Consider the following 10,001-nt stretch of genomic DNA (forward strand, 5'->3'; position numbering starts at 1 on the left):
CAAGCTGGGGATGTTCTGTGCACCTCACTCTGGTCCTCTTGTTTTAGCCTTTTAGGTACACCGTCGTCCTCTTTTCATTACTTGTCCCATATAATCACTTGGACTCCTGAGTCTGGCACTCCGGCCCTCCCCATCAGCCAGGGACATGCAAGGGAAAGAGTACAGATTACACACAGGTCCTGGTATTCTAGGGAAGAGGTAAAGGCTGAAGGTCGTGTGTGAAACTGAAGGTCTTGATTTGAGTGAAAACCCACTCTATAAAGATGAAGGCAAGAGAGAGGCAGAGACGCGCTGGGTCCCACAGTCACTTCCTCACAAGACATCAAGGCCATGCTCTCCACTCAGGGCCCAACCACCAGCAGTGCAGGTGTGAGTAGATGTCCCCTAAGGTACAATTGCACGGCCATTGGGAGCAAAGTCAGGTGGAATGGGTTATGAAAAAGGAACAGGGGTTAACTGTGTGGCAGACTGGTCCCAGTGGCAGCAACTCCAGTGCATGCTATGACAGCCAGCAGGTGGGCTCCTCGGTGAGCAGCAAGGGCACCGTATCAAGCCCTAGGCACAGGACAGTTTCCAGATCCTGTGCCCACAAGTCCTGCTTGGTGCTGTTGGGGGACCACCACTCCCTCGTGCTGTGCAGACTTTCTAGTGCTGATGCCTGGGAATTCAGCCTTGGGGAACAGGTCAGGGACGCAGGACTCTCACGGCACACCCTGCTATACGGCAGAACAGACATGCTTCCACAGCCGTCCCACCTCGTGGATGGTACAGCTTGTGTGCCATACACGCTCCCACGTACAGATGTCAAAACAGTGACACTTCCTTTGACGTTTCAGATCCAGACTGGACAAAGTGCTGAGTAACCTGGCACTGGACACAACACGACAATACTCAAATATTGCCCTGCCTGGATGGCTGGTGAGCTCAGAGCGACCATTAGCTCCTGCTCGGGTGCTTCAGAAGACATAACCGGGGTCTTTCCAGCCACTGTCACACACACACACATGCATGGAGTTTGTATAGTTCTTACAACACCGATGCTGGGAAGATCCTTTCTTTGTAGAGCTGCTAGAGCAGACTTGGAGCTACTCTGCCCTCACGTGGTGCGTGGACATTTCTGCAGTAACGCATCTTGCTGCATCTTTATGGCTGTCACTGTATCACATCCTTACCACTACGTCATCCTTACCAGTGTCTGTAGCAGATGCTGTACTCATTTGCACATGGGCTCACAGACCATTCTGAAAGTATCTGACAGATCACATCCAGCAAACACCTAAATCACCCCCCGGAGACACGTGCCATTTTGAAGATGAGCATAAGATGTCTTCAGATGGTTTTTAACACACTTCTGAGATCACACTTGTGAGAGATTTCTTACAATATTCCTGAAGACACTCCCCGACGCTGGAACCTTGATATCCAAGAGTCCTTTTAAATTGTCTCAAAGACCTCACCTAAGGGACCGAGCCAAGAAGAATTTGAAAAATTATCCAAAGCCCCAGCCCAGGAGCCATTCTCTGACTCCTCTGAAAGCTGGAAAAAATTCCGAACTACCAGAAACCACAGCCAAAGGCAGTTTTGAAAATATATAGATCTAAAGCCCCACCAAAGCAATTTATCAAATGTCTCAGTGATCATTAGACATTTAGAAAATGCCCATAGGGCATTACTGATGAAACAATTGTGAAAATTGTCAAGGCAGTTGTGAAGCTGCCCTAGAGTCAAACCATATGGATTCACTGTGAACATCTTGGTGATTCTAAAATTGCCCCAAATGACACCACTTAGAAGCCATTTTGGAAGTGATCTGTAATGTCAAAGCATAGCCGTAAACACCCCGTTAAAAGGACCATAAAAAAAACACAACCAAAAAATCCCACAAAGCATCCAGTATTAAAAATCTTTTGTGTGATTTTTGGAAGCGTTCTCCTGGGGGCCTTTTGCAGGGATTTATACAACGATCCCTCAATTTTTTATGGTCCTATTTACGATGGCTCCTTTGTGGGGATTTGGGCTTAATCTTGATAGCTCCCTGGCAGTATTTTTGGTCTCTTCAGTGTGGTTTCACAATAGCTCCATGATGGAGGTGGGGTATTTTTACAAGAGGCATTTCATAGATTTTTTGAGACAGTTTACATAACGGTTATGTAATGGTGTCTTGGGGGAGGACCAGAGATTTCATTTAAACTGTTGGAGTGATGTTGGATTTGCGAGTGTTTTCCCTGTTAAGGCTACGTTCATTGGACCACAGCCCCCATTGTATGCCATGAAGAGCAAAGAGAAGACAATCATAATCACAGATTTCCACTGCTGACACCAGTTGCAGGGGAAGGGCTAGAACAGCCATACTGCAGAGAGCGGAAGGTAACACCACCCTGCAGTTCATAAAGGAAAAAAATTGAATCTGCTATCAATCTTTCCATGCTTACAGACTGCAACGATCCCAAACTGACCATCTGCCATGGTCCATCAGTGACCCATTGACTCCCTGCCAGCTATCAGTCCCCTACAGAAAAAAATGTCAGCAAAGGAAGATGTGTAGGGTGGCCCTAGGAGAAAGACAGCCATGATGGGTCAGGTGCAGCTTCTCTTGGAGATGCACCTGATCATGTCCCAGTAAAGCAGCCAAGGCCCTGCGTGTGATGCATCTTGTTGCTAAATTGAAACTCTAGCCAGTCTTCCGTGGTTGCTTCTTCTAAATGAAGTGTCCCCATCATAAGCCTTGCCCAGAATCGTTGCTTCCCTGACCCGTGAAGGCAAAGCTCTGAGATGACAGTGTGGGGATCACTGCTCAGTCAGGGGATGTGCATCCTTCTGACTCCTTCTCTGTGCTGCAGACAGTGACGATCGCCTCCAACAGCACATCTGCCCTAGGCTGAGTCATGGTTCCTTGCCCTCTGCCCTCCCCGTTCATGCTATTAGTGCCCACACACACACGACCACCCTTCCCAGACCTGAGCGTGTCTTTATGGATGTTTGAGAAGTTCAGATCATGGAAATCATCCCAGCCCTGACAAAGGCCTTATGTCTGGCTAGCATGAGGGCTCCTGTTTGACTCCCAAGTCTAAAGCACCAATGACTTTTAAGGCCCATGCCTGAGGTTCTTCCTTAGCCCCTCTAAGTCTGTCCTGGCTCTACATTTATGAAATATCACCAGAGGCTCGTTGGAAGTCTCCCTTCCACAGATTGCACATAGCAGTCATGAAAAGACATGCTGCCCCAGAAGGACAGTTGGAGTCTTGTTACTAACCTTTCCGAGTTGTTTTTTTATTATTATTATTTATATTTACATTGCCCTCAGGTGCATCCAGCCTGGCCAATATCCAGGGAAGTGACCTTGTGCTGCTGTACTGGTATGTTACCAGCCGGATGGCTCCCAGCTCGCTTCACAGCTCCAGCAAGACTCTTCCAGACATGAGAAACAGTGACAAAACTGCTTCCCTGCAAAGAAGAAAAGCAGAGGGCGGTTGTCATGATTTCTTCACAGACTTTTGTAGAGGGATATTGAAACAGAGAGAGAAAAAAAGGAAGAGTGGAAGATATTGTGGAATATTTTGGGAGAGCTATGGGTGAACATGGACCACAACAGTGACAGTCACAACCCTGCTACCTCTTGAGGACGGAGCCCAGCCTGGTTCCCTTTTCCACCACTCCCCTGACGAGTGAGCATGAGTTTCTCGCCCAGGGATCCAGTTGGTTTGCTCCACAGTAAAGCCAGACTGTAAATCAACATGTAAGAAGTGGAGGATCAAAGAGTCTGGGTTCTTCCACAATCGCAGCCACAATAATCTTGCCCATCCCAAGCTGGTAAACCACTGCTGAAGAAGAATCTGGAGCGGCCTGCTTCTGCTCCAGGCGTGAAGGAGAGCCTGAGTGCCCAAACACTGGCCTGTTTTTCCAGGAATGTCAGTTGCTCTGATATAAGAAGTCACCTCTTCCTGCAAACCTTGCCTTGTTTTCTACTGAAGAACATCCATCAGGCAGCTGGACTGGAAAAGAATAAAGACATTTCTTAACCCAGGGCTTGTAACAAGAGCAGAAATGCAGTAACTACTTTTTCTCCTAGAAACTGCAGCATAGGAATTGAAAACAGAGTCCCGTGTCCTCAGATGAGCAGCTCACTGCAATGCCTAGCTGAAGCCAGTAGGCGCTTACAGCGCTGTAGCCTTTGAGTGCCTCTAGCTGGTAGGGCATTATCCAAATCTGGTGGTGGCTTTTGTCAGTTTGGACCTAAGTGACTCACAGTCAACCCAATTCCAACCTTTCTTCCTCTGCCTTCCCCAAACCATTCTTCCTCCAATAACAAAAACCCAATTCTGTGTGCCCAGCAAGCACGGTGAATTTGTCCAGTGTGGGACCAAAGGTATGAGACTCCAGAAAAAAGCAGAAGTTCTTAAGAACAAAAATGCTGCATTTTGCATTATTGCTTTTTTTATTGTTTTTTAAGATCCGGTATGCAAAACTGGAGAGAGTGTGGGGAATCAAAGGACTGTTTAACATAAAATATTTTCTCTGAGAATAAACAATGAAAGACATCAGTCTAATGTTTAACAGTACATTAGCTCTGTTGTGTTTAAGCCTCTAAAAGACTTTTTATAACTTAAGAAGTATTTCAGATAAGATCAGTTTGTTCACAAATCCAAATTGGTTTGTAATGGTTTTGCCTATACTTAGGCTAAAGCTCTTATTGGTCTGTCCCGGGCACATCTATTTTGTCTCTCTGGAGTTCTCGCACCTCTTTACTCCTCTGACATCACAGGCTAGTGCCTGCGACTCACGCTGGCACTGCGACCTCTTGGCGTATATGAAGGCAGACCAGTCTGGCATGGCTCTGTCCTATCCATCTTTGATACACTCTTAGCTCCTCCAAAATCCATTTATCTGTTCCCTGAAATCCTTGGGCCTCTGTCATGGTTTAACCCCAGCCAGCAACTAAGCACCACCCAGCTGCTCGCTCAGTCCCCCTCCCTGATGGGATGGGGGAGAGAATTGGAAAAGTGAGAAAACTCGTGGGTTGAGATAAGAACACTTTAATAATTCAAATAAAATTAAGTAGTAGTAGTAATAGTAATAATAACAATAATAATAATAGTAATAGTAATAATAATAATAATATACAAAGCAAGTGATGCACAATGCAATTGCTCACCACCTGCCAACTGATGCCCAGCCCGTCCCCGAGCAGCGGTCCCCTCCTCCCAGCCAACTCCCCCAGTATCTACACTGGGCATGATGCCATATGGTATGGAATAGCCCTGTGGCCAGTCTGGGCCAGCCCCCCCGGCTGTGCCCCCTCCCAGCTTCTTGTGCACCGGGCAGAGCAGGGGAAGCTGAAAAGTCCTTGACCAGTATAAGCACCGCTCAGCATCAACTAAAACATCAGCCCCTTATCAACGTTATTCTCATCCTAAATCCAAAGCACAGCACTATACCAGCTACTGGGAAGAAAATTAACTCTATCCCAGCCGAAACCAGGACAGTCTCCCTATGATAGAGTTATGCTCGTCTCAGCCCCACCAGACATTTTCCCAAAGCACACAGCCAGTTGTGGAAGTATCACATTTCTCAGATTGCTCTGATGGCCAATGACAGCTCTGAAAACTTTTATCGCTGTGATGTACATGAGAGTAAGGAAGGGACAGGAGAGATTTCAACCATGATCCACAAGAACCAGTAAATGCAAAGCGTCTCAGGCTGGGAATTTGGTCTCTGCACTGTTGGTCCCAAGTGAGATGGCCTGACTTGCCTTTCTAAGGAGAAAGACCGAGTACGTTTGAGAGAAGAAGGGCTGGAGTACAGCCTGAGATAGTGGGCTTCAAGGGGATCTCGTCTCAGTGTACTGAGCCTACATGATCTGGAGACACAGTCTCTGCATATTAATTCTGGGGCAAACTAGATTTGATTTGCAGCATGAGTGGCAGCGTAAAAGCAGCTTTCCCAGCACGGCTTCTGCAGGAGATACTGAGTGAGGCTGTATCGCAGCTCTGGTGAGCCAAGCCAGTGCATCTGCTGGGTCACTGCTTCCCTGATATCCTAGCACAGGGGTGGGAGAACACCTCCGCCACCGTGGGTGCGGTGTTTCGGTCAGGTCATTCTGCAGGGCAGCCCTGGGGGTGCGAGGAGCCGGGCCCTGGCTGGCCCGAACAGGTCTGCCGCAGGTGCGATTCAGTACCATCGGCCCCAAACGTCATGGCACGCAGGCCACCAATACTACTCCAGCCCCAGTCAGGCCCCATCCCAGCACGTCCCAGCTGCCGTTTCACATCTGCCGTGACACAGGCGTCTTCTCCCACCCACCGGGCTGGCACTGGCCCACGGCAAGAGGTCTTTAAGTTTGAGCCAGCCTGAGGGAGCGACCCAAAAGGAAGCCTACAGAGAAGGATCTCCCAAGTTCCTTCCCCATACTGAACTAGCTGGGACCTTTTTATGCAATGCCAGAGGATGCTCCAAGGATAGGACAACAAGTCCTATCAAGTCAAGAAATTTACCTCTGTGGACATTAACATAGACTGCAAGCACAGTTTAGACATAAGGTCTAGAGACCGCTGGGGGTCCCTACTCCCACCCCACTCAGAGCAGAGGCAACACCAGCATTGCATTAGGTTGCCCAGGGCCTTGTCCAGGTGCTTTGTGGGCATCTGTGAGAGCACGGTGCATTCTTACAGAGTGTTCTAGACAGCATCACCATGGTGTGATGGAACCACATTCTCACACACGGGGATGATGTGTTCATTTTCCAAGCCGCTGCTCAACAAATATTAGCTTATTCTGAAACAGCATTACTGTGGTAAGTTTATTTGTACATTATATCTGAGCCCTATGATGCACCTTGCTCTTGTTTACACATTTACAAAATTCATGGTTTTTATTTCATAGAATCGTATCATAGACTCACAGAATGCTTTGGGATGGAAGGGACCTTTGAAGGCCATCCAGTCCGTCCCCCCTGCCATGGGCAGGGACATCTCCAACCAGATCAGGTTGCTCACAGCCCCATCCAGCCTGGCCTTGGATGTTTCCAAGGATGGGGCATCTCCCACCGCTCTGGGCAACCCCTGCCAGTGTTTCACCACCCTCATTGTAAAAAATTTCTTCCTTATATCCAGTCTGAATCCACCCTCTTTTAGTTTAAAACCATTCCCCCTTGTCCTATCGCTACAGGCCCTGCTAAAAAGTCTGTCCCCATCTTTCTTACAAGCCCCCTTTAAGTACTGAAAGGCCGCAATCAGGTCTCCCCGCAGCCTTCTCCTCTCCGGGCTGAACACCCCCAGCTCTCTCAGCCTGTCCTCACAGCAGAGGTGCTCCAGCCCTCGGATCACGTTTGTGGCCTCCTCTGGCCCCGCTCCAACAGCTCCATGTCCTTCCCGTGCTGAGGACCCCCGAGCTGGACACAGGGCTCCAGGGGGGTCTCCCCAGAGCGGAGCAGAGGGGCAGAATCCCCTCCCTCGCCCCGCTGCCCACGCTGCGGGGGATGCAGCCCAGGAGATGGTTGGCTTTCTGGGCTGTGAGAGCACATTGCTGGCTCATGTCCAGCTTTTCATCTATCAGCACCCCCAAGTCCTTCTCAGCAGGGCTGCTCTCGATCCCTTCATCCCCCAGCCTGTACTGATACCGGGGATTGCCCCAACGCAAGTGCAGGACCCTGCACTTCTCCTTATTGAACCTCATGAGGTTCACACAGGCCCACCTCTCCAGCCTGTCCAGGTCCCTCTGGATGGCATCCCGTCCCTCAGGCCTGTCAACCGCACCAGTCAGCTTGGTGTCATCTGCAAACTTGCTGAGGGTGCACTCGATCCCACTGTCTATGTCATTGATGAAGATATTGAACAGCACGGACCCCTGAGGGACACCACTCATCACTGTTCTCCATCTGGATGCCGAGCCATTGACCACCACCCTCTGGATGCAACCATCCAGCCAATTCCTTATCCACCAAACAGTCCACCCATCAAATCCATATCCTTCCAATTTAGAGAGGAGGATATTGTGGGGGACTGTGTCAAAGGCCTTACAGAAGTCCAGAGAGATGACATCCATTGCTCTTCCCTCGTCCACTGATGTAGTCACTCCATCACAGAAGGCCACCAGGTTGGTCAGGCAGGACTTGCCCTTGGTGAAGCCGTGCTAGCTGTCCCAAATCACCTCCCTGTCCTCCATGCACCTTAGCATAGATTCCGGGAGGATCTGTTCCGTGATCTTCCCAGGCACAGAGGGGAGGCTGACAGGTCGGTAGCTCCCTTCGTCCTTCTTTTTACCCTTTTTAAAAATGGCTGCAATATTTCCCTTTTCCCAGTCCCCAGGGACTTCACCTGACTGCCATGACTTTTCAAGTGTCATGGTGAGAGGCTTAGCAACGACATCAGCCAATTCCCTCAGGACTCTGGGATGCATCTCATCAGGACCCATAGACTTATGTACGTTCAGGTTCCTTAGGTGGTCACGAACCTGACCTTCTCTTACAGTGGGAGGACCTCTCTCCTCCCAATCCCCATCAAATGGCCCATTGGCTTGGGAGGTGTGAGGAGAGAGATTGCCAGTGAAGACTGAGGCAAAAAAGTTGTTGAGTACCTCAGCCTTCTCCTCGTCTGTTGTTGTCAGCTCGCCACTACTGCTCACCAGAGGGGGCACGCTTTCCTTAACCTGCCTTTCCTGGTTAATGTACCTGTAGAAGCCCTTATTATTATTCTTCGCATCCCTTGCCAGGTTCAGCTCCAGCCGAGCCTTGGCCTTCCTGAGCCCATCCTTACCCAACCGGGCAGCGTCCCTGTACTCTTCCCAAGATAATGGTCCCTTCTTCCCCTGCCTGGGCAATCTCTTCTTGCCCTTTAGTTTGACCCCCAGGTCATGGCCCAGCCATGCGGCCTCTTCCCTTCCTTGCCCCATTTCCTGCCCCTGGGGATCGAGAGCTCTTGTGCCCTATAGAAAGCGTCCTTGAAGACCTGCCAGCTCTGTTCTGCTCTCTTGTCCCTGAGGGCCATTTCCCAGGGAGTATATTTTCTCTGTTTTAATTCCTTTTTTTCTTATTTTAAAATACTTATTTAAAAGGGAAAAATATATGAAGAACATAATTGTGGAGAGCAACTCAATATATCTGTCAACATTCAAAAACTAAGAATGTGTACCTATTTCATAAATGTACAGTACAACAGTACTTTCTGTGCGATATTTTTCATCCTTTGTGATGTAAAGTTTAATTTCAATATGCGATTTTTACCATGGCTACCTTAGTTTTCCCCAGATGTAAAAGAACATCTTGAAAAAAATAAAGGGAGTCGTGGATTTTTTTAAACAGGTCTTCAATACCGTCAGAGATTTCATATATATCCTTGGAAAATCAACACGAGGTGGATGCAGAGGCTGATTTGACGTGTCTGTTGGGAAATGAGGAGTGCGTAGTGCGAAGGTAAGCACTGTGCAGGCATACGCTGAATTTTTATCTCCGTTACTCCAGGCTGCATCTCTCGCGGACTGACAGTCTGCTCTGACACGCTGGTCAAACATCCCTCTTGCTTTTAAGCTCCAGGAGGACCGTATGATGATGTAGTCTGACACAAAGTTTCACTAACTGGTACCTGCCTTCAGCACAATAATTTCTGCTTGAACTGGATCTAGAGAAAGAGAGGCTGCAGCTGGTTTAAAGATCCTACATGGCAGAGCATCTGCCAGCTCTGAAGGTAGTGGTTAACTGCCCTCCTGGCTAAACGCTGATTTCTCAGCTCCAGCTGCTGGATCTTGCCAATCCTTTGCTTGCTAGATGAGTGCAGCTAAGGTCTAACAAATCCTCCAAACTCTGGTCCCACACGCAGCCTCAAAACAGACTGACCCTGCCCCTCCGAGGAGGAGGTTTATGAATTAACGATCAGCCTCCAGGCCAGGGTAATAACCTCCGTGTACAGATTTCTTAACTCAGAATTTGTTCTATATTTAGCTGAGAATTTATCTCGGGTCACTAACCCACTACCTGACTGTCACGTGTAGCTTCAGGTTTTAAAACGCAC

The sequence above is a fragment of the Nipponia nippon genome, unplaced genomic scaffold (assembly GCF_047370975.1).
Source record: "Nipponia nippon isolate SJK-2023a ecotype South Korea unplaced genomic scaffold, ASM4737097v1 scaffold_25, whole genome shotgun sequence".
Lineage (NCBI taxonomy): Eukaryota > Metazoa > Chordata > Aves > Pelecaniformes > Threskiornithidae > Nipponia > Nipponia nippon.